Source organism: Nycticebus coucang, chromosome 3 (genome assembly GCF_027406575.1).
Source record: "Nycticebus coucang isolate mNycCou1 chromosome 3, mNycCou1.pri, whole genome shotgun sequence".
NCBI classification, from domain to species: domain Eukaryota; kingdom Metazoa; phylum Chordata; class Mammalia; order Primates; family Lorisidae; genus Nycticebus; species Nycticebus coucang.
In genome coordinates this window covers 16,822,138-16,848,298 of record NC_069782.1, presented here as the reverse complement: position 1 = coordinate 16,848,298, position 26,161 = coordinate 16,822,138, and positions in this window count along the sequence as shown.

Here is a 26,161-nt window from a genome sequence, read left to right as displayed (position 1 = left end):
TCTCGCTGTGGGGCCAACACAGGGTGGCCATGCCCAGTGGGCAGCCAGCAGTGGGGTTGTTTAAGTTCAGCTCCTGGGAATCCCCACGGGGGCTCTTCCTCTGAGTTCTGTCCCAACCCACAGCTTGGGTGCGGGGAGACAGACATCTGGGCTTGATTTGGCCCCCCCACTTACCCCTCTCAGCCGTCCACACACCACATTCTTCAGCCATTGCAGAATGCAAGTTGCTCAAAGATGCTTTGATGATGGAGGCCCAATGAGGGATAGAGGGGCAGTCGCATCACACCCACTTTTGACATAGGAGAATCCTGCTATATGTACCTACGTGAGAGAGAAAATAACAGAGAGATTGCAAGAGAACAACAGAACGGGCGTGACTGGTGAGACCCTCTGTCCACTCACAGGCCTGATGCCCTGCAGCAAGTGTACAATAGCGCTTGTGAATCTGTGCTGCCCACAGTATGTCCCAGTTCCTGCAGGCCTCACACTGCATCAGAAGCTTGTCATTTAATGATGGGGAAACATCCTGAGAAATGCAGCTTTGGGTTCTTTTTTATCACTGAGCAAGCATTGTAGAGGTTTCTTAACTCAACCTAGAGGGGACAGCCTCCCATACACCTGAGCTGTATGGTCCAGCCTACTGCTCCCAGGCTACAAACCTGTACAATATGTTACTACACTAAATACTGTAAGCACAAACCCACAGCCAATATTTTACTGAATGGAGTAAAACTCTTAGAACTGGAACCAGACAAGGTTGTCCTCTGTCACCTTTACTATTCAACATAGTGCTGGAAGTTCTAGCCAATACAATTAGGCAAGACAAGGAAATAAAGGGAATCCAAATGGGAGCAGAGGAGGTCAAACTCTCCCTCTTTGCTGACGACATGATCTTATACTTAGAGAACCCCAAAGACTCAACCACAAGACTCCTAGAAGTCATCAAAAAATACAGTAATGTTTCAGGATATAAAATCAATGTCCACAAGTCAGTAGCCTTTGTATACACCAGTAACAGTCAAGATGAGAAGCTAATTAAGGACACAACTCCCTTCACCATAGTTTCAAAGAAAATGAAATACCTAGGAATATACCTAATGAAGGAGGTGAAGGACCTCTATAAAGAAAACTATGAAATCCTCAGAAAGGAAATAGCAGAGGATATTAACAAATGGAAGAACATACCATGCTCATGGACGGGAATAATCAACATTGTTAAAATGTCTATACTTCCCAAAGCAATCTACCTATTCAATGCCATTCCTATCAAAATACCAACATTGTACTTTCAAGATTTGGAAAAAATGATTCTGCGTTTTGTATGGAATGGGAAAAAACCCCGTATATCTAAGGCAGTTCTTAGTAATAAAAATAAAGCTGGGGGCATCACCATACCAGATTTTAGGCTGTACTACAAAGCCATAGTGCTCAAGACAGCATGGTACTGGCACAAAAATAGAGACATAGACACTTGGAATCAAATTGAAAACCAAGAAATGAAACTAATATCTTACAACCACCTAATCTTCGATAAACCAAATAAGAACATACCTTGGGGGAAAGACTCCCTATTCAATAAATGGTGTTGGGAGAACTGGATGTCTACATGTAAAAGACTGAAACTGGACCCACACCTTTCCCCACTCACAAAAATTGATTCAAGATGGATAAAGGACTTAAATTTAAGGCATGAAACAATAAAAATCCTCAAAGAAAGCATAGGAAAAACACTGGAAGATATTGGCCTGGGGAAAGACTTCATGAAGAAGACTGCCATGGCAATTGCAACAACAACAAAAATAAACAAATGGGACTTCATTAAACTGAAAAGCTTCTGTACAGCTAAGGAGACAATAACCAAAGCAAAGAGACAACCTACACAATGGGAAAGGATATTTGCATATTTTCAATCAGACAAAAGCTTGATAACTAGGATCTATAGAGAACTCAAATTAGTCCACATGAAAAAAGCCAACAATCCCATATATCAATGGGCAAGAGACATGAATAGAACTTTCTCTAAAGATGACAGACGAATGGCTAACAAACGCATGAAAAAGTGTTCATCATCTCTATATATTAGAGAAATGCAAATCAAAACAACCCTGAGATATCATCTAACCCCAGTGAGAATGGCCCACATCACAAAATCTCAAAACTGCAGATGCTGGCGTGGATGTGGAGAGAAGGGAACACTTTTACACTGCTGGTGGGACTGCAAACTAGTACAACCTTTCTGGAAGGAATTATGGAGAAACCTCAAAGCACTCAAACTAGACCTCCCATTGGATTCTGCAATCCCATTACTGGGCATCTACCCAGAAGGAAAAAAATCCTTTTATCTTAAGGACACTTGTACTAGACTGTTTATTGCAGCTCAATTTACAATCGCCAAAATGTGGAAACAGCCTAAATGCCCACCAACCAGGAATGGATTAACAAGCTGTGGTATATGTATACCATGGAATACTATTCAGCCATTAAAAAAAATGGAGACTTTACATCCTTCGTATTAACCTGGATGGAAGTGGAAGACATTATTCTTAGTAAAGCATCACAAGAATGGAGAAGCATGAATCCTATGTACTCAATTTTGATATGAGGACAATTAATGACAATTAAGGTTATGGGGGGGAAAGCAGAAAGAGGGACAGAGGGAGAGGGGTGGGGCCTTGGTGTGTGTCACACTTTATGGGGGCAAGACACGATTGCAAGAGGGACTTTACCTAACAATTGAAATCAGTGTAACCTGGCTTATTGTACCCTCAATGAATCCCCAACAATAAAAAATAAATAAATAAATAAATAAATAAATAAATACTGTAAGCAATTGTAATACACTATGAAGTATTTGTGTATCTAAACATAAAAAAGTGCAGTAAAAATATGGTATTATAATCTTAGGGGACCACCATCATATATGTGGTTAATAGTTGACAGATGTCATTACCCCACCCTGTATGACTGTATTCATCAACATAAGCAGAACTAGCTATTGAAACAATCAATACCAAGATCTAAGTGGCATGACACAATAAAGGCTGATTGTCCACTTACTGTTACAATGTGAAGTGAATTGAGAGGTTCTCCTTGGTGGCTATGCTCCAAAATCAGGATCTGCCTTCTGTGACACTGTCCCATAGAACACCCCAGAAAGGGAGCAGAGCTGCTGTGGTTGGATTCTCCAGAGCAGGCTGAGGTGGAAATCAGGGGCTGGCCGTTTATTAGGGAGTTCTTTTGAGATTAACATCTGTAAAGGGGAGGTCTGTGATTGGATAGAGGGAAAAGATGAGCTGCAATGCAGTCCCCAAAAAGGTTTCTGCCAAGCTGGTGGCCTTCCAGACTTGTCCTGAGTTGGAGCAAGGTGGTGATGCTGTTACACTTCTGGGCTGATCAGTCTTTGGCTGTAGATGAGAACCGCCTTCTAGCAGCACTCCCAGCAGCTGAGAAAACAAGCGTCTATCACTAAGGGTGATCTGGGCATGCGTCACAGCATCCAGCACGGGAGGACTGGGGCAGGAGGTGGCAAAATTTTGGTAAATGGTCTCTGTCACAACTGCTCACCTCTGCTGTTGTAGCATGGAAGCAGTCATGGGCAATGTGTGAACAAATGAGGGTGACTACATCCAATAAAACTTTATTTACAAAAACAGTCTGGGGGCCATGGTTTGCACACTTCTAGGCTAGAAGATCACAGAAGCATTTATTTTTTTAATTTTTTTTATTAAATCATAACTTTATACATTGATGCATTTATGGGGTACTGCTTCAATATACAATGTGAAATGTTTACATTGAACTAAGTAACACATCAATCACAATTATACTCATTTCTTAATAGTTTTGAAATGTACCATTGCATCATGCACATTAGGTTTATCACAGAAGCATTTAAAGACCAAGTCTAGAAGTGACTTTGATAGTCACTTCTGGCCAGAACCCAGTCACCTTAGTCCCTATTTAAATGCAAAAGATTAGGAAATGGTATCTTTCTGTGAGTCCCAGAACAAAATGAGCAGAATTTGAGAGCAGTCACACCCTGCCATAGTGGAGTTCTTATGTTTAAAAAAGCCATTTTGTTAACATGATTCAGCCCTGAAATACATTATATGTTTTTTATTCATCTATTACTAAATAGAGTAATATGTACTTTGTTTCAACAGAGACTTCTGACCTTTTCTTTTCTTTTCTTTCGAGACAGAGTCTCACTGTGTAGTCCTGGGTACAGTGCCATGGCATCACAGCTCACAGCAAGCTCAAACTCCTAGGTTCAAGCAATCCTCCTGCCTCAGTCTCCCCAGTATCTGGGACTACAGGTGCCCACCACAACACCCAGCTAACTTTTTTCTTATTTTTAGTAGAGATGGGATTTCTCTCTTGCTCAGGCTGGTCTGGAACTCCTGAGCTCAGGCAATCCTCCTGCCTCAGCCTCCCAGAGTGCTAGGATTACAGGGATGAGCCACTCCACCCAGCCTGAGACTTCAGAGATTTTCAAGAGTACTTTGCATTGCGTATGAATTTTGCTGCCAGCACTAGTGTTAGAAGCTAACCCTCACATGACTGTGACTCCACATGGAGGGAACAGGGAAGGGCATGAGGGAGAGTCAGGCAGACCTGGGATCAGACCTCAGCTCAGAGCCTCAGTTTCTCCATCTCTAAAATGAAATGATAACAGTGCCTACTTCCTGTGCGTGTTGCAAGGATGAAAATGCTACGATATATACTAAATGCTTAGTGGTGGCACATAGTAATCACTCAGTAAATAACAAAGATTATGAGTACTTTATTAAAAGCAGGGACATAAAATGTAGGTGACCTAGGCAAGTTGCTGCATGTACCTGGACCTTGATTTCATCCTCTACAAGAATGTGGATAATCAGATGGTCCCCCCAGCACATAGGCTTGCGATGAGTAAGTGTTCCTGTGACTCTCATAATTAAAAATGAACAGGATACAATAGTAATACCCACCTGGGAGGTATTGTTGGGAGGATAAAGTCTAGGTCAATAAAAATGTGTTAAGGGTGAATTACGTGCCGGATGGTGTAATAGATTATAGGGAAACAAACATAAATAAGAGACTGTATATTTATCAACTGCCCAGAGCTTAGTGGTTTAAAGCAACTATTTTATTCTTCAGCGTTCTGTGGGTTACAGGTGGTTCTTCTACTGGTTTTACCTGGGCTCCCTCATTCGGCTGCAGTTACTTGGTAGTTATGGATTGAGCTCAGCTGGGACCGCTGGGGTGGCTGGAGTGAGCCCCAGAGCCTGAGCACTTCCCCAGCCTCTGAGAGTGTCATCATTGCTGATGTCACATTGTTCAAAGCAAACAAGTCAGGCCAAGTCCAGAGTCTATGTGGGAAGGGCCACATGAAGGCACAGCTATCAGCAAGAGGGATTCATTTAGGGTCATTACCTGAACAATTTATCACAAATATCTTATCCATCCTTAAGTTATGCTGCTGGGAAGTGCCCACCTCTCTCCACAGCCCATCTTCCTGTCATTCATAGAACGGCCTGGTAAACTGAACTCTGACTTCCCACTCAGAGCACCAGACACCATGAGATCCATCTAACATCCTTAGCTCAGCCCTACCCACACTCCGCTGGCCAGAGTCCACTCACATGGCCACACGGCGACTGCAAAGGAGGCTGGGACATATAATCTCCCTGCAAGCCCCAGCACTGGGCACTAGCTCAGCCCTCACAGAGACTCCTGGGTTGATATTAGTTCTTACCTCACACCCTGGGAAGCTCATAGCAGATCATCCTTTGCCCTTTGACTAGGCTGACAGTGTAGTGACAATGGGGGTGGTGGGTGGGAAAGATGGGGAGACAGTGGGGTTCATGGAAGCTGAACCACCAACCAGGTCTGGACTAGGATGGATTTCAGCCAGACATTGCACCAGGTCCCAAGGTCCTGGCATGAGCCCCTGAAGTGAATGTGATAGGATTCCTTGGTGGTTCATGTCTCTTAGAACATCATTGCCCTTGTCTTCGTGTTCAAAGCCAAGTTCTAGTTTGAATGGAAGGGATGATCTCTTGGGATGTCAGTGGGATACCCCCACTTAGCCAGCCATGAACATAACACACTTAATTCAATTTGAGTCTCTCTAAACTCTTATGTACCATGATCCTCTTGGAATTTGTGCAAATAATTGTAGAAACAAATACTATATGTGAACGGTGTGGCAAGGAACAGCAGGGAGGCAAATTAGATGTATTTTTCCTGCTCACACACCCTCCATTGTCCAATCAAACATCACTTGCAAAATGTAAGTTCAGCAATCAAATTATTAACAATTCTAAGGTGGTAATGGCAGAGTATTAAACCAGGTACAGCTCCCTGCTGAACCCGGGGCACTGCACATGCCCATGAAGCTGACATAGTTATTTGTAATTTTCACAGATGCTTTCCACTAAACATGTTCCAAAGGGATGTCTTGATCACCCCTCTACATCATCATCAAATATTCTTCTCACTTCTCTCTTGCCCATCTCAATAAATGGTTCTGCTCTCTACCCTCTTGCTGAAGTCGTGTGGACACCTCTGTCCCTCTCCACCAGCCCCTACCCTCTTCCACACCCAAGCCATTGCCAACCCCTATTAATGTACAGCTCCAAAATATTTCCCCAATTCTGTCCATTTTAACTTCTCACCACTACCCCTCATGAAAGCCACCATCAACTTTTGTCTAGACAACTACAGGAGCCACTTAATTGGTTTTCCTATTTCCACTTGTTCCCCTTCTGGTTCATTCTCCATCACTTTTCAGAGTGATCATCCCAAGATGTCAACTGACTACTGAAATCCCTTCCTTCGCTGGCTCCTTCAGTCCCTTCAGGTCTCAGGTTGAAAGTCATTTCCTGAGAGAGGCCTTCCTGGAGCACCCAGTATAAAGCAAGTCTGCCCCACACCCGCCCTATTATTCCTTCTCAGAAAGCCTGGGTGTTTTTCCTGTAACATGTTTATCAAACCTGCAACTGTGTCTGTGAGCTAGAGTACAAGTTCAAGGACAACACTCTGTTTCACTCACTGCACTACACCTGGCAATAGCACAGTGCTTGGTCCTTGGTGGGCACTCGGCTTTTAAGGACTGAATAATTGGGTTCACGAGGTAAAGGAGAGGGAAGAGCCTAGGCTAACTCTCAGGTCTCTGGCTCAGAGGACAGAGAGGTAGTGGTAGCACAGAGGAGGGGGTGCCATTCTGAGGGAAAAATAAGTCATTGAGAGAAAGAACGGCTGATGCACAGGAAATGTCTCTGTAGGCTACAGAGAAGTAAATAACAAAAAGCAACCCTAGCTAGTCAGTGTAAGGTGAGGTGACCACGCCACCCAAATCAGTGTACTGAAGAGAATGGGGCCCTGTGAGACTTACACCTGGATCATAAGCGTAATTTTCAGGACTGATGAGGCAGGCACTGTGTCACGGGGCCCAAGAGCAAGGGGGCTTCAGTTCCTTCTGGAGCTAAGAATAAGAAAGCCCTTAGGAAAACAGGCATTGGTCTGTGTTCATTCTCTCTCTCTCTCTCTCTCTCTCTCTCTCTCTCTCTGTCTCTCTCCTTTCCCCAAGGAAAGACTGTGATTGGCCCAGCTTTGGTCAGGTGACACTCCTCCTTTGCTCAGCTAGGCCCAGGGGGCCGGAGACCACGTCACAAACATGGCTTCCAGCTGGTGTATGAAGCTTGGCAAACTCCCTAAGAGACATCAGCTATGCACTCTGGGATTCAGACGCAGCTGGCTCCATATGCTGTCACGTCAAATAAGGGGTAGAGTCAAGTGTTTTCTAAAAGGCCCAAGCAGAGACAGACAGTCAGGGAAGACTTCCCAGAATAGGTGAACTTTAAGAGATTGGCAGACTTGGGGTGGAGGTTTCAGGGGAAAGAAACAGCATGAATGAAAGCCAGGAAGCGCAGCATAAAGGAAGTGAAATTGATCGCTCTCATTTCTCTTTTGATAGTCCCCCATGTCACATTAGTCTCTTTTTTGTGTGTGGGGGGGAGGTAATAATCTGAGGATTTACGATCGTGCTCCCCATCATCCTTTTGCTCTGTAGAGGTGGGGCCACAGTGAGCACCTCGCTATTACTGACATTTTCTACAGGGTTCAGGCCATGGGCCTAGAAGTGCAGCCATTTTATGAGAGGCTGTTAAGGACATTTACAAAGATTTCTCTAACAGTTTTCAGATCATGCCATTAGCGGATCAATCCGTACTTTAAGTGACATAAAATACAGTGGAATAGAACATACCAGAATTCATTGCAGGCAGTAAGGGTAAACACAGCTCTGTAAAACTTTTGTTTCAGTCGCGTGTATATGAATATGTAGATCATGGTCAAAAATACTGAAGAATGGTGCACTGGGAAAGGCCTGAATGAGACTCCCTCTTTATTAAGTTCTATTCCCTGGGAAATGGTTTTATGAGAGTCTGAATTGGTCAGTGGGGTTAATTGGATGGTTTCCTAAGATTTGAAATGTGGATGGAAGAGAATCCTCCAGCTTTTGGATTTTTGTGTTTTAAAGAGGTGCCAGAAATATATGCCGTGCTAACCTTCCTCTCCTTCCTCCTCCTTCCTCTCCTTCTCCACTCCTACCTCTGTCCAGTAACAGGTCTATCCACATGCAGGAGACAGAATCAGGGACCAGGCAGAGGCAGACCGGTCCGAAATGCTCACACTTGGATAGGTAAGGATTTGCTGCTCACCAACCCTGATGTGGGTTCCTCTGACGAACTCTTTAATGCCTTAACAGTGGCTGACCATGACTCTGGACCTAAGATGAGGCACAAAATGACCAGACTTCCCTCCTGTCGGTGATGAACCCACATCTTCAGACAGCCACACCAAGCGTTCAAGTTCACAAGTGTCTGCTTAGCAAACTCAGCAAATGTTCAGGATTTTGGCCACTTGGCCAAGATCCTACAAGCCAATAGATCACACTGCCCCCTGCCCCACCCATGGAAAAATTGCAGTGTTTGGGTCAGTGCAGCCACTGAACAAATGCCCAGTTGGCCAGCGAGCCACGCCTCCATCTTTTCACTGTGGGAGGTCAGTTTCCTAAGAATCCATCATTGAATTTCTCAGTCCCTCCTTTCTTATTATGCAATCCAGCTGTTTTCCACAGCTGCCTGCTGGGATGACAGTACTGGGCCGGGAGACCAGCTCCCCAGCCTGAGCCCAGTTGGCCTTCTGTCCCCTCAGCTCTTGGAGTCTTCCTCTGCAGAATGGGAGAATCCTACCTCGTTTCCCCACAGGGCTGCAGAGAGGATTGGATGGCATGGTGCCACTTCTATAAACAGAAGGCAGGGTAATCTTCTAAGCCACTTTTCCTGGCTAGAGAGTGGTGGGAGTCTGGGATGGGGCGAGGGAGGCGCCCGGGGACGCTTGAACCAAATGCTGACCCAGTGATACCTTCACTGTGCTTGGCCCTCGGCCTACCCACAACTTTCCCAGCAATCTTGCCGCTGCCACACCTTTAAACCACCCAGCAAGAAAGGGGGAAACTATTCCTCCCAGTCAAGCCCTCAGGTCCTCCCTCTGAAACCGGAGCTTCAGGGACAGCAAGTGAGCCGTGACTCAGTGTCTAGTCCGTGGCCCGGCAGGTGCACGCGGCGGCTCAGGGCGTCCAGCCAGGCTGCTGACCGTGCTCCTCGGGTCTGCATGGGAACCAGGAGGCTCAAGGGGCAGCTGAGCTCAGGGTAGCTGAGGTTGAGGAGAAACCTGGGCCGGAGGGAGTGAGGGCAGAGGGTCAGAAAGGTGCCCCACGTGGGCCAATCGGATCAGCTATGCATGGGCTGGGGTGGTGGGTTGAGCGTCCAAGGCTTCGGGAGCCAAGGCGAGTCTGGTCGGCAGTCACAGAGCTGCCACCTGGAGGATCCCTGGAAGGGAATCTGAACAGCCCGTGGTCTGCTCAAGGCCCAGAGCGTGACTGAGGCTGAGGAGCGAGGGCTGCTGGCTCCTTTCAGGCTTCTGGTCAGACCCCCCACCTCGGACCCTGGGGCATCCAGGGATGATACTCGCCTGGCTCAGCTGCTCCAGAAGTGGAAATTGTAACATGAGAAACATCTGCTCCGCTTCTTGGGAGCGAAGAGGCCTCAGAGCTCGCCTCCTTCCTTACCCCTCACGACTCTCCTCTTTAGTCTCTTTCCTCTGGATATTTACAAAAGTAAAATGTGATTCCAGGGTTCACAAACCGGACCCCAGAGATAACTGGTCTGTCCGCCTCATCTGATACCGCAGAGGCCCCCCAAGAAGCAGGAGGCAGGGGAGCCGGGAGCAGAGCAGAAGGGAAAGGTGCAGGGAATCCAGGGAATGAGGGTCAGCCGGACTCTCACCTTGGCTGCCTCACCATCTGCTTCCTGACAGCTGGGAGGCTTTGATTTTCCTCTCCTTGCCTTGGAAGCTCCTCAGCCCCAGGCCACACCTTCCGCCTGCACCTTATTTCCTACAGAGCTCACTGCCAGAACTTAGCAATTCATAAATCATGGTGAAATAAAGAGCATCTATTCTAGAGGATGTTAAATAGTTCAATAAATCAGGCCAATTAGATGTCTTCCTACCAAAAGGAACCAGTCACACCAAAGTCAGACTGTTCCCTGCTGGCTACTAGCAACTCAAACCACGCATCTTTGACCAATATTCAGGTCAAATTGAACACCCACATTTACGTTCTTTTAACATTATGGCAAAGTCTAGCTACTCTCATCGGGTTTTGTCTTTAATCTCTCGGCCTCTGATCTCCTAGTCACATCAGCTCATGTGCTTCATCGGAGAGCCAGAGATGCTCGAGGCTGATTACCATGACGCCTCTTAGGCAGCCTCTGTGGATTCAGAGATTAAAATGTGAAATGAGAACAGTGGCTTGAACAAAGAGGTCAGTGCTTTCCTGCTCTGGATAGGAAGAGACAGGCTCGGGAATAAAATGCTCTTAGTCTCACAGGAAGAAGAAAAGTGTTCAATCCCTTCTCTTCCTAGTGCACCATTTTATCATTACCTGACACTGCAGTCTATTTTGTATATGTAACTCCTGGTCCCCCACTAGAAGGTAAACTCCATCAGGACAGAAACCTTGCCTCTTGGGGTTGATTATTCACCACTCTCTCCCCTATGCCCAGGACAGTACCTGGCATATAGCAGGCTTTCGGTAAATATTTATTCAGTGGGCGCACTTGGTTAAATGAATCTCTCTGATCAGATTAAATCATGGGGCGATAAATAAAATGTCTAACTACACAAATGATTAGACAATGGGCACCGATGTGCATAGCCCTACACAGAGGGGACTGTGAGGGTTTGTGAATGAATATGACAATGATAATATAAATGCTGGCAGCAACGGCTAAAAATTATGCTTCTCTATGCTAGGGAGGGTGCTAAGCGTTTATGAATATTGTTTCAGTAAATAATTACAATGTCTAGTCCCGTTTTAAAGATGGTATACACAATGGAATACTAGTCAGCCTTTAAAAGAAGAAAATTCTGCATTTGCAACAACAGAGATGAGCCTGGAGAACATTATGCTAAGTGAAATAAACCAGGCCCAGAAAGACCAATATTATCCGACCTCACTTATACATGGAATTTTCAGAATTAAAACTCATAGAAGTGGAGAATAGAATCACAGTCACCAGAGGCTGGGGGTGGGGTGGGGTATGGGGAGTCCTTGGTCAAAGGGCACAGAGTTTCAGATAGACAGGAGGAATGAGCTACAAGATCTATCCCACAGGAAGGTAAATAGTCAATTAAAAATGTGTATTTCAGCCAGGTGTGGTGGTTCACACCTGTAATCCTGGTACTCTGGAAAGCTGAGGTGGGTGGATTCCCTGAGTTTAGGAGTTCAAGACCAGCCTGAGCAAAAGCAAGGCAGGTCTCTACTAAAAACAGAAAAACTAGCCACACATTCTGGTGGGCACCTGAAGTCCCAGCTACTGAGGAGGCTGAGGCAGGAGGATCACCTGAGCCCAAGAGTTTGAGGTTGCTGTGAGCTATGATGCCAGAACGCTCAAAAAAAAAAAAAAAGTATATTTCAAAAACAATAAAATGACAAAGTTTAATAAGAAAATTTCCAGAGTTAGGAATGTATCTTATTTCCTTATTATATTTCATGTAGAATCTAGTACACACATAGTAGATACACAATAAATATGTGTATATCCAATGAATTAATTCCTAGAATCAGAAAGTACACAACAAATAATGATAGAGGATATTCAAAGAAAAAAAGAAAAATTAAGGCAAAAGTCCCAAAATGGCTCTCTCCTTGGTAGAGCTAACTTTTATGCCTCTTATACAGTACCTTATGCTCAAAGGATAATTGTCAAGGCCCACAGGGGATGCTGGTTTCACACAGAGAGTACTAAACCCACGTCTACTAAGTGTTTTGCCGTCTGATAACTGAGGTGGCTACTAAGTGACTAATAGGGAACATATACAGAATGGATACGCTGGGCAAAGGGATCATTCAAATCCCAGGCAGGAGGGAGGGGGATGACTCAAGATTTTATCACACTACTCTGAAAGGTAGACAATTTAAGAGAGGTGAATCATTTATTTCTGGAATTTTCCATGTAATATTTTCAGACCATAGTTGACTTCAGGTGACTGAAACTGTGGAAAGGGAAACCACAAATAAGGCAGGAAGTCCTGTATTTTTAAGTGTTCGTTAAAGTTCTTGGCATCGTACTTGTCGCGTGTATCAAGAAAAACTGGTTCATAACCTGGGGTCCTACCAAGTAGTAGAACAGAATAGTCTAGACTTGAACACCTGGATAGGTAAGCATCTGATATAATGTCTAAGACATAGAAAACACTCAAAAAATACACTGAATAAATTATTGGTGGTCTCACGGTATCCAGTACAGTATCTGACATAGAATGAGTACTTAATAACCAGCTATTGAATTGTATGATTTCATGATTTTACTGGACTAATAAATATATCTTCCATTTATCTTAGTACCTAGCCAGATACTAAGTATGTTGCATTTATATTCTCATTTAATCTGCATATCAACTCTACAAAGCAGGTATTATTGTCTATATCTTATAGATAAAGTAACAGAGCCTCAGAAAGTCTATGTAATTTTCCTAAGGTTCCTGCTATGATTTGAATGTGTCCCCTTCAAAATGCAGGCTGACAATTTCCTCTGTAGTACTAGAAGGAGGGGCCTGTGGGGCAGTGTTAAGTCATAAAGGCTCCATGCTCATGAATGAATCAATGACTTATAAAAATGCAAGAACTAGCTTAGGCCCCCTCTCCCATCATGTGAGACCATAGCGTTCAAGGAATCATCTTGGAAGCAAAGGCCAGGGCCCTCCCCAGACACTAAATCTACTGATGCCTTGTTGTTGGACTCTCCAGCCTCTAGAGCTACAGGAAATAGATTTCTGTTCTTTATAAATTACCCAATCTCAGGTATTTTGTTGCAGTGGCACAGAGTAAGGCAATCCCACAGACAGGAAAGAAGCAGGAATCGGCCCTGCCCTGTCAGCTGCTCCTGACAGAGGCACTGAATTGTGGCAACACGAACGACCCTGAGAAACCCCTAAGCCCCACAAGGCAGCTATCTGAAAAGAACTCCAGGTACATGACAGAGCCATAAGGTGGCACTCAGCCTTCTGACTGAGTGTCCCACAGCCAGTTATCTCTTTCCCTATGCACTCCTTTGAGGCTTGGGGAGGAACACAAAAAATTTGAGGGCTCTGAGTCCACCTGAGGTGTCCGGTATCCACATTCTTTGCTTTCATCGTATTCTATAATTCAGGTCTTTTGAAAACACACGAAGTAGATATTGGTTTTATTCCCAGTTTTTGTTTTGTTTTTTTTTTTTTTTTGAAGGAAGAAACTGAGGTGTAGGGAAACTGAGTTACTTGTCCAAGTTCATACAACTGGTATGTGGGAAAGCTGGGATTTGAACTCAGACCAACTAGCTTCCTAAACACTTAACCACCATGTCTGCTTTATTTATTTATTATAGTGTCCAGAAACTACCAGTTAATGAACTAGTATTGATATAATAATTATAGTCATGACAACTCGGTAGTGAATGTTTACAGTTTGCTGGGCATTGTCCTAGAACATATTGCTTATTTGATCTGTCTGCTTGTGCTATGGACTGAATACTTCTCACCAGTTGGATACCTCCATTTGCTCCTGGTACTCATGCCCTGTTTTGGTTTTGCCTTTGCTTTTGAGGATGAACTATATACCTCTTTTGCTCTATATGTTTTGTACTTTATACTTTGGGGGAACTACAGTAAGGAAGACACACAGAATTAATGTTGATACCGCCAATCTCTGCCTTCTAGTACACCTATTAACAATGACCCTGGTTTCCTGCTCCATTCTACCAAATCATCAAATTACACTCCCATGAGGACTTTAAAGCAGACATTGTAATAATGCTCCTGCCCTTCTGGAATACACCTGATTAGAAAACTCTGAGATGGGGTGTAAACTCATTAACAACCAGAATGGCTTCATCAAGTGGAATCTGCTAAAAATCATCCCATTAAAAAACCCCTAAGCAACAGAAAGAGAAGGGGAGGAAGGAGTGCAGATGCTAAATTTTTTTGAAGTTGGAAAATGAATAATTCAAAGAGATGCCTTTAGGTGTTTTCCAGAAATAAGTGTGTTACACTGTTATCGTTAGAATCAATATTTTGTCAGTATGAGGCTCACACATTAATTGAGCTGGCAAACACTCCTGAATATAATTTAAGCAGCCAAGGAATGATAATAACAACCCCTAACATCGGTATGAAGTACGGTGTGCAATACTTTATCTCCTATATTGTGTTGCTTTGCCCGTGCCACACCCATTGAGATCTAAAAGACTTCCACTTAAATATAAGAAAACTAAGATTCGGAATGTTGGTTTTTTTAAATTCAATCCATTGTTTGTTCTATTGCTCTTTAATTGCAAATAGTAATGATAAAATAAAGGAAATTAACCTTGGGAAAGCAGATATACCTCCCCCTCCACAATTCTGCCTGAGTCCTGCCTGGTAGATTGGATTGTTGCTTTTACAAGAGGTGATAAAGAAGGAATTAAATGGATGGGATTCCTCCCTTCTGCATGCTTACAAGTGAATAAAGCAATAGCACTTCTTATCTAAAGAATATGCACTTATTTATTTATCAAATACAAAGATACAGGGCTTTGCTAGCATATGAGGAACTTTTGTGCAAATTTCAAAGAAAGCTCCTCACCCCTGAACTGATACCACCCCAGACAAAGATGCAACTACAGGGACATAGCGCGCTGGCCAGATTTTAGCTTCCACTTGCCCCACAAGTCAGACAGCTTTGTCCGGTGCACAAATTGCACAACCAGAGGCAGAGGTTCATTGGGTAGAGAAGCAGACATATATAAATATATTATTATAGCAGTGTATAAATATCATGAAAGAGGTTTGAGAAGGGCACTACAAAAGGATAACTAAAAGATCTATTCAAAATATGATTTTCAATGCTAAGTAACTGAGGTCTGAGAGAGCTCAGCTCATAATGACTTTTTTCCCTGCGCCTGAATCCTTCAAGAGATAAACTGTTCAAAGAAACTGATACTAGAGAATATGACTTTAGGTCTATGAGAAAGTGAACTTCCTCATACGAAATCTCAGACTCAGACCCACTGGCCAGGTCAGTTGCAGACAGCGTTGGGTCATCCCTGGTTCCATGTTGAGGATTAGTCATGTCAATTCAACTTTTGCAGAAGTCAAGCAGAACGTGTGTTTCTTGCAAAGCGGATTATAGAATAGTGAACAAGGGAAGAAGGGTTCAAGCCACTCATTCTCAGTTCCTTCTCCCAAATTCACCAAAAATTTGCTCCTCCCCACCTGGGGGAGGAGGTAGAGAAAATCCGGGAGACTTACAGAGCTCTTTCCCAGAGCTCCTCCCACTGGGAAAGAAATCTGAGGAGTAGGGAATAGGCCCACCTTACACCTAGCCCCAGTTAACCAATGACGGTGTTATCCCTTTCTCTCCTCAGCACTCCACCAGGAGCAGGACTAAGTCTGTTTCACCCTCCATTTCATCTCCAGCACTTGGTGCATAGTAGGCATTCCATAAATATTTGTTAAAAATAATGATTAAATGTTGACTAGAACTATCAGGAAAGGTTTCCAGGAAGAAAATGATGTTTGAGTTAATCCTTGAAGAATCACTAGGCAAGAAAAAGTGATCAAAGGACGTTGCAAGTAGTTCAATAGGGACAGTAAGGTCAATGCAAGGGGAAAGACAGAAGGGGACACTGGAGAATCTGTTATCATAAAATGTCCTGTATGCCAACCAGATGAGTTATTGGAATGCAAAGAAAATTAAACAAGAATGAGCCATTGGGGAGCAGAGTAAGGTCTAGGTTAACACAGCAGCAGTTGCAACCTCACAGATAGGCGTCCCCCACACCTCCCTTTAAATCCCATTTAAATGGAGATGCACCAAAAGACTAACACCTGTTTTTTACCAGAGCTAATAGACAAGCAAAGATGGTAAATGAGAAGTTCTGCCACCCATTTTATGGTGGGGGATGCCCTAGAAAGTGCATTTTAGAGCCTCTCATGAAGTACCTTAAACCAGAACTGCAAAACCCCCCTTCCCCCAAAGGAGAAGCCAGCTCACTGACTTACTCATAGTCTCTCCCCATGGATCAGGATTCAGAGAGTTGCCTTTCATCCAGGTACCCAGAACTTGTGTGAGCCAGCCAGAGCCTTGATCCTGTTTTCAACCACATCAGCTCCTCTGTGTACAGATCCCTCTAGAGAGCACTACTCCCAGAATAGACATGGTAGCATATTGGGATAAGCAGGTTCATCTCAGGTAAAAGCAAATAAAACTCTGAGAGGAGAACAAACAGGAAGGAGGGGCAAGGTGATGGGAACAATTTGGTTTTCAGAGTGACTGCTGAAAGGTGTAAGCGGTGGGGCCCAGAGATGAGACCGGAGTGGAGATGTCCAGGCCAAGTTCATTGAAAGGGGACGGTGATCAGCCTACGCAGTGCAAAGGTGGTGGGCTGCACCCTAGGGGCAGTTAGAGACCCTTTTTATATGGGGCCACAGGGGGTGGGCAAATTCCAGGGCTTGTCCAGAAATTTAGGGTCCTTTGGTGGGAAGAACCTCACAGGTGGGGCTAACCAGTTCCTCTGTGTCTTTGTCTTAGGAGGAGAAGATGGGGAAGAAGAGGGGAAAGGTTTGTGTGTGGATGCATTAGGCCCCCCAACCCCTGCAGAATGCCTCTCATTCAGAGAACGCATTAGCAGGAGCAGGAGACCACCTCCCTCGGGTGTGCCCACACACGAAGCAGAGCAAAGCTGAGCTTCAGGTTGACATCCTAGGCAGGGGGCCTCCTGGTATCCAAGTGGATATAAGTGGCACTAAAGATGTTTATTCCTCCAGCCCTCTGCACTGGCAAACCTGAAGCCAGGAGAGACCTAAAGATCTCCATCAAACAGACAGCAACAAAAAGAAGAATGATACATCTATGGAGAGATTCTGCAGCTTAAAGGGGAAAGCAATCTCGTAATTTTCTACAAAAAAACATAAAGTGCTTAAAGGCATCTATCTGCTTGGCATGTTAAGAGAATTCAAGGAACAAATGAACTGAGATGAAGACAAAGGTGACCAGAAAGACCATTATTCATTTATCAGGGGTGTGTCCAGCCACTGCCTTGGACACCTGGATGCAACAGTGAAACAAAACAAATATTGATCCCTGCCCCATAGAGCTTACATTCTAGCAGGGGGAGACACATAGAAAACAAGAGCAATGAATAAGTAAGATATTTAGCAAATTAAAAAGTGATTAGCATTGTGGAACAAAGTGGGAGATGGAGCAGGGTGGTGGATCAGAAGCACTGTGCAGTCTATAACTCCCAATAGGTGTTTGGGTCAGGCTGGCCTGGGAAGGTGGTGGTTGAGGAAAGATTTGAAGGAGGTGAGTGAGGAAGCATGAGCGTATCTGGGGAAAGGGTGTGTCAGGCGGAGGGAATGTTGCCGAACACGGGTCCAACTGCCTGCCACCCGAGAACCAAACGGGAGAAGCCAGTGTTGGTGAAGGGAAGGTGGTTTATTCAAGTCCCAGCAGCCTGGGGAAAAGGCAAACTACTGTCTCAAAAACCATCTTCCCTTTCTCTTCAGACTGAGCCACCTACAAAGGGAAGGGGTAGAAGGGGGTTGTGGCAGAAAGTGAGCTTTGTGCAATGTTTGACCAGTAGATCTTGTCATTAGTATTCTGTGATTGGCTTGTTCCAGACTCTTAACCTGTTGTTCCTCAAGGTAGTTTTCTAATCTTGTGCCTGGCAGGCAGGCAGCTGGTTAATTCTGAACTTTTAAGACAGAACAAGCTGAAAGCATGCTGGAAGCAACATGGCTTCCCTTTAGCCAGCCTAGGGTGATAGTCTGCATGGCCCTTGGGGTGTACATACAGGAACAGCAGGTCCAAAGGCCCCCTACATTGGAGGGGAGGGTTGCCTGGATGTTCAAGGAGCAGCTCAGAGCCCAGGGTGGTTGAGGTAGAGTGAACAAGGGACAGAGTGGGAAGAGATGAGGACACAGGGTGAGGAGACACTGAGCCACGGAGCCTTAGAGGCCCTTAGAAGGCTTTCAGCCTTTTTTTTTTTTTTGTAGGAAATAGGACCTCCCAGGGTTTTAGAGATGTGTAGATATGACTAATTTTCTTTAATACTTACATGTATCGTCTCATTTAATTTACACAGCAAACACATGAGTGCATAGGGGAATCACAGAGTCATTACCCAGTATCGGCATGGGGTCTTATGTACCCATGGGAAGTTTATGTACCCTCGTTCTAGAGGGAAGGGGAGAGATGAGGAATATTCAGGGGCAACAAATGATAACTAGGGAGGACAAATAGATACTTGAGAGAATGGATGGATGGGGGGCACAGATTGAGTTGTAAACAATTCCCTTTGGGAATGAATTCCCTTAGAGACAAACATTATTTAAAAATGAGCTGGGCCAGGTCTGGTTGAGTTCTTGATCTTCTTTCAGAAAATACTGAGATAACTGGGGCAGGAAGGGAAAACACTTGTTCTTCTTGATGAGTCCTTCTGGTCTTTAGGGAGGTAGAGGAAAAGCCCCATCCAAAGCACCTTCCAACCCTCAGGGCCTTTCATTCAATATAGTCTTTATCAAGGAGTTACATTTTGAGGGGCAATTCCCTGGGCTCTTTCATACTATCAATATCTCCATTTTACAGATGAGGAAATTGAGGTACAAAGTGACTAAGACATTTACCTAGAATTACTGATTTTGTAAATGTTAAGGTTAAGATTTGAACCCAAGAAGGGAGATGCTTGGTAAAGGGCACCAACTATCGGTTGTAAGATGAGTAAGTTCTAAGGATCTGATATAGAGCAAGGTGATATCGGAGCCAAGGAGAAAACTTCCCCCTCATCCTCTTAAGTTTCCCTGAGAAATCAATTCACAAAAGGCAGATTAAGCAGAGAAAAGGCATACACATTTATCAAGGTATACACAGCTGGTGAGGGAGCAGGAATCACAGTGATTACTGAGCTCTCAGAGAGGTTTAGAAGCCTATATACCATTCTGACAGAACAGGTTGTGGGAGGAGAGAGAAGAAGAATTCTATTTAGGGGCAACAAATGATTACTAGGAAGAATGAATGGACCAGAAAACTTGTAAATAGTTCTGTGTAATTTGAAGGAGCCTCCAAGATAGACATTACCTTGTAAAAGGGTCCATCCAGGGGTGGTTACATTCCTGGTCTTCTTTTCTGCAATAGATGATAAGATAATAGGGAGAGGAAGAAAAAATAATTGTCCTCCTCAATAGGTTCTGACGTTGGACAGGTAAAGGGTCTTGTGTTTTTGGAAGAGATAGTGGATGGGGGGGAGATCAGAAAGATCTTGGGGTTATTTTGTTCAGCATGTTAAAGCACCATACTTGGGGGTATTGGTTTCTGAGCCCCAACATTGGCTATAGTAATACTGTGCTGTTTACTTGAAATTTGATAAGAGAGCACATTTTAAGTGTCCATATACACAGAGCGCATGTAGCAAGAATAAGAATAAGTGGGAGTCAGTCAGAATTGAAAATTCTGTAAAGTGCCTGTAATTAAATAAAAATTGCCTTATGAAAATTTATGCAAATATGGTGCTTTTCAGTTCACATCAAAAGGATCAGTTCACATCAAATACGATTGAGATTTTTGGTACAACAGATGTTAGTATTGTGACCTATTCTTAGTATGGGTCTCTGCTGACTCTAAAATGGTCACTCGGTCACTCTGGGTGCCATATTGTGACTAGCTTTTGCGACCAAAATAGCAGAAAGGAAACCCACTTAGGAGACTCTTCTATAGTCCAGGTGAAGGAAAATGGCAGCTCAGACCAAGATGGAAATAGTGAAGTGGGAGAATGGACTTATTCTGGACATATTTTGAAGGTAGAGTCAATAGGATTTCCTGATGGATTGGTCATGGAGTGTGAGAGAAGAGTCAAAGTTTTTGGCTTAATCAAATTGGAATTGCTATCAATTGGACTAAATTTGGGGAAACTTAGGCAGGGAGCAGGCTCAAGACATGAAAATTGTGAGTTCAGCTTTTGACCTGTTAAGTTCTGTCTATCAGTATCTATCTGATATACAAGTGAGGAGATGGATATGCAGTTGGATATTAGAGTCTGGAGTTCAGATGAGAAGTCTGCGATGGAAATTTAAATTTCCTAGTTTTCAGCATATGAATGGAATTTAAATCCATGAGCCTGGGTGGGATTATCAAGGGAATAGATGTAATGGAGAAGAAGACCTAGTCCAGTGCTTAGGGCTGTCCAACAATAACAGAGGAGAGACCCACAAAGGAAAGGGAGGAATGGCCAGAGAGGGAATAGTAAAACCAAGAGGGTGTGGTATCCCGGAAGCCAAGTGAAGGAGTAAATCAAGAGGGAGGAAGTGATTAGCAGTGTATATGCAATTGATATCACAGGCCAAGTAAGATAAGAACTGAGAACTGACCATGGGATGATGTCTCAGGGTGGGAACTGGGGGCCACAGCAATTTCAGGGGAATGATAGGACAGACGCCCAGTTGGAATGGGCTTAAGAGAGAGTGGAGGAAAGGAGAGAATTCAGCTACAAAGGGAAGCAAAGAATAGACTGGCTTCAGGGAAGTGGGTCTCAAGAAGAAGTTTGTTCATTTTAAGGTAGGAGGGATAACAGCATGTGTATATGTTTGTGGGTTGGATGTACTGAAGAGTAAAGATTGCTAATGTAGGGGACAGAGGGGAGAATTGCTAGAGATAGTGTTGGGTGATTAGATTTAAATCAGAGTACTGTAACTAGAGTAAGAAGAGGATAGATAAATAGGGCAAAGATGCTGGTACAACATGGATGGGAGGGGAGAACTATCATGGGATAGAAGAGTGTAGTGAACACAAGGGACCACAAAGTACTTAGGAGTAACCTTTGTACACATTTTAATTCAAAGCTCAAAGGTATACTAAAAAATAACATTTACATGGTTTTCAAAAAAAAGATATGATGATAAGATTAAAAGTTAAGTTAACATACTTATGTAGGCCAGGCATGATGACTCATACCTGTAATCCTAACACTTTGGGAGGCCAAGACAGGTGGCCTCCTTAAGCTCAGGAGTTCGAGAACAGCCTGAGCAAGAGCAAGACTCTGTCTCTAATAAAAATATAAAAACTAGCCTGGCATTTTGTCGGGTGCCTTTAGTCCCAGCTACTTGGGAGGCTGAGGCAGTGGGATTGCCTGAGCCCAAGAGTTTGAGATTGTTGTGAGCTATGATGATGCCACTGCACTCTACCCAGGGCAACAGAGTGAGACTGCATCTCAAAATAGATAAATACATAAATAAAGTCCTCATGTATTCAGGGATTAAAAATTATCATTTGGTATGCACAGAGAAAAGGCCACGGTAGGGAGGTGCACAGCAAGAAGGCGGCCATCTCCAAACAAAGGAGAGAGGCCTCACCAGGAGTCAATCCTGCCAGGACCTTGACCTTGGTTGTCCAGCCTACAGAACTGTGAAGAAATAAATTCCTCTCATTGAAGCCAAAAAGAAAAAAAAAAAAGTTATTGTTTGGCCCTCAACTCTGACATATTAAAGAAATACAGGTTTGAAGACCTTTTATAATATCAAAGACAATTGAACTAGTGGTAGAATATAAAATAGAATTCTTAGCTTTCAAGTCACTGCGAAAGGTAAGTGGTAAACAAAATCATCTATATCACCTGGAAAAGGAGAGGGGAAGGAAATGGGCATAAATAAAAAATGGAAGGCATAAAATAAAATAATACATATAATACCAAAAACATCAGTTGTATAAACAAATCTGTTAATTAACTCATTATTAAAAGACGAAGACTTTCAGAGAGCATTAAAAAAGAAAAATGTTATGGCGGCGCCTGTGGCTCAGTGAGCAGGGCGCCGGCCCCATATGCCAAGGGTGGCGGGTTCAAACCCAGCCCCGGCCAGACTGCAAAAAAAAAAAAAAAAAAAAAAAAAAAAAGAAAAATGTTTAATACATGCTGCTTGTAAGAGAGTCACCTAGAGAAAAATAGCTTAACATGGTTAAAAATTACAAGGTGGGTGAACATCTGACTTGCAATGCCTCATCAAGGACAGGTGGGGGAATGGATTCGTGAACTCTCATTCTGACACCACAGCATCTAACTCCCTCAGAAACGGTAACCAGAGCCAATAAAATCAAAACACTATGGCCACTATCAATCCTCCATGTCTCCCCTGGCTCCTATCTTTGGTTCCAACAGTTAATGTGCCTGTTACATACCCTCAGGGCCCTGACCTAGCTGTGGGCATGCTGTCAGACTGTGAAGTCCACCACTGAAGCTGGAGCCCTCTTTGACTTACAACTTGACACAATCCTTTTTTTTGTACAAGCCCATCCTCTTCATACTAGCAATGTTCTTTTTTTTGCCATGAGGTATCAATGAAGGGTGTAGAGGTTGTCCAGCCTTGCTTTTTTCTCCCCACAAATTCCTCATGTTTTATTTGCTGAAAACTTTGACTTAACCTTGGAGTTACTAGCCCATTAAATAACATATTCAACCCAGAGCCCATGTGTCTTCAGATACACAGGCAAACAGGAACGAAGGGAAAGCAGAGGTACCAACAGCCATTCCAGATCATGCCGAAAGTGAAGCAACAATGTGTGGTATTTGGGATAAAAAGGGTCATTGCAAATTGATACAAGGTGAACTCCATTAGAATGGAGTCACTAATCTTCACAGACCCAGTGACAGCACCAACATCCTTAAAGCAAAAACTGCCACTGCATTATCTCGGTCACTTGCATTCCTGTTGATATCGTGACAACTCCCCAGCTGGCCTCTCTGCCTCCCAACTTGTCCCTTCTCTAATCCACTCTCCCTATTGAATCCAGAATAAGATTTTTAAATGCAATCTGATCCTGATAAGAACTTTAACTAGTTCCTGTCCCCTCAGTATAAAAGACCATACACCTGAGCATGGAGGACCCTACCACCATCCACAGCCCTGGCCTCAGAGCCCACTAGTCATCACATCCAACTTAAACCACAGGTGCTTCCCAGGCCCCCGGCCCTGGGTTTTGCCTTTATGTCTTTGTACATCTTGCTCTTTCTGCCTACAATGGGCTTCCCCAGCCCATGCTTCCAGCTCTTATTGACCAGGAAAATTCTCCTTCATCCTTTACAACCCATCGCAGATATTGTCCCTTCTAGAAATATTGCCTAGTACAACCTCAAGCTGGATAAGGGTCCCTCTTCCCTGCACATCCATCAAGGCACTCAGCATCTATCTTTTTTAGCTGCCTGTTAGTTTTTCTGAAACACCCACCAAGCCATGAGCATCGGGCTATGAGGGCAGGGGCTGCACCTTACGCTGTTCCCTGAGAACACTCGGCATCTGCCACAGATGCCTGGCACTTGCTAGGCCTCTGTAAATATGTCAGAGCAAATGAATGAATGACTTGGAAGAGGCAAGCACAGTGAATGAAAAGGTCATCCGCAAGGAGGAAAGAAATGAGCAAGATCCCGTCAGGGAGTAGGGCAGAGTCAGATGCCCTCATGTTCTTTGAATGTCCTGCAGCAGAGGCAGGGTCAAGGCTCCTGGCTCCTGGAATTTTTCCAGGATGAGGGAGACAGACCCCGAAAAGGACAGGGACAAGCTAAAATGGGCTAGCAAATGAACCAAGTATTTGAAATCAGGATGCCCAGGAAATCTGGTCACTCATCCCTATAACCTACATGGGATAGGCCAAAGCTACACTCAGAATGAGGCCCCAGAAGTTCAAAGCAGAGGTTAAATGGCTAAGCAGTCTATTTTGTTTTGGATTTTTTTCTTAAGAAACATAAATCATTTGTGAGGCTTACGAAGTTGAAGGAAAGCATAAATCCCCCTTCATTGGATATGTAGGGACTGATTCTGTCACCTTGCCACCAGCATTGTCTTCTAGGGTCCTGATCATGGGACATCCACTGAAGGCTAGCTTCAAGCAAATTTGTGTTTTTACTTAAGCTCAAGGGCCTAGTCTCTGCATTCCCCAGAGAACACTGTTCCCCCATCCTTTCTCCTCCCCTTCTCACCTGTTTCTACCTCTCCCCACCCACACACACACACACACACACACACACGCACACCAACACATGTAAACACCAGCCCCACTCCTTCTCAACACACAAACAGCTGTATTCTCATTATCAGACTCATACGAGGTCTATTTATTTTGGGTTAAAGAAGAAAATGTTTATAATTCATAAAGTCAATGAATGCTTTCCTGGCAACTTTTCATGTAACTATTATGAAATGTAATTCTCTCTCTCTCCCTTTCTCTTTCATATTCTTTACTTGACCATTAAGGATTTTTTTTTTCTGTTTTATGTAACAGAACATTTTGAGGATTTGATTAAAAATTAGGAATCTCTCCATAGAAAAATATATGCAAACACATGCGTGTTCACTCATGGTTCTGTACATACAATCCAAGGACTTCATAGAACCCCTGAAATCTACCCATGAAGCCTGATTTATAACCTGCCCTCCATGCAAGGGATATACCATTTGTGTGTTATCTCTCCCATCTGGCAAGGAAAAAAATGGTTATGGGGTGGTGGTTTCTGCAAAAACTTGATGAACTCAGCTCGCTTCAAACCACCTCCTCCACCCCTCCCTGACATTACTCATCCTAATCCCAAAGCATCCATGCTTCTGTCCAGCAGGATCTGATTTGGCTGCCTCTCCCTATATTCTCTCAGCCAGAACTAATGAAATGCAAACATGCTTTAATGACAGCCTGAGAAAAATGCCATCTAGATGTTAAGACACCTCCAAAACCTTCCAAAAACAAATGGCTTTGGGGGTCTCCTCACCAGGTCTCACTCAGCAAGCCAGTCCTCCACTGGGCTCTGACCATCTGTAAATGCCCAGGAGCCATCCACCAGTCACGTGCAGGTACATAGCTGCCCTCCTCTTCCTCACCCCCTGCTAGAGCCCAAGGTTGACTTCTAGGCTTCGTGAGCCCTGGACCTCATAAATGTCAGCTAGTCCAGCCTCCTAATCCTGATCATTAGATAAGCTGAAACTTCTCCTTGATCAAATCATTTATAAAATGAGAAGTGAATGGAATAAAGGAAGGTGTTAAAAATCATTAGTTCATGTTTATTATGTGCCAGCCAGAGAGTCCCAGCTCTACCATGAGGCAGCTGTGTGGCCTTGGGCAAGTTACTTAAACCCTTTGTGCTTCAGTTTCTTCATCTGTAAACAGAAGATCATAATGTTTTAAAAATACCTCTGTCAAAGGGTTGTCAGGAGGATTAAATGAGCCAGTACATAGAAGGCATTTTTTTATTTATTTAATTTTTTATTTTTTTGAGACAGAGTCTTACTCTGTCACCCTGAGTAGAGTGCTATGGGTCATAGTTCACAGCAACTTCAAACTCTTGGGCTCAAGTGATCCTCTTGCCTCAGCCTCCCAAGTTGCTGGGACTACAGGCTCCAGCCACATTGCCCAACTAGTTTTTCTGTTTTTAGTAGAGACAGTGTCTTGCTCTTGCTCAGGCTGGTCTCAAACTCCTGAGCTCAAGTAATCCACCCTCCTGGGCCTCCCAAAGTGCTAGGATTATAGGCCTTAGCCACTGCACCCAGCCATTTAATAAAGTCT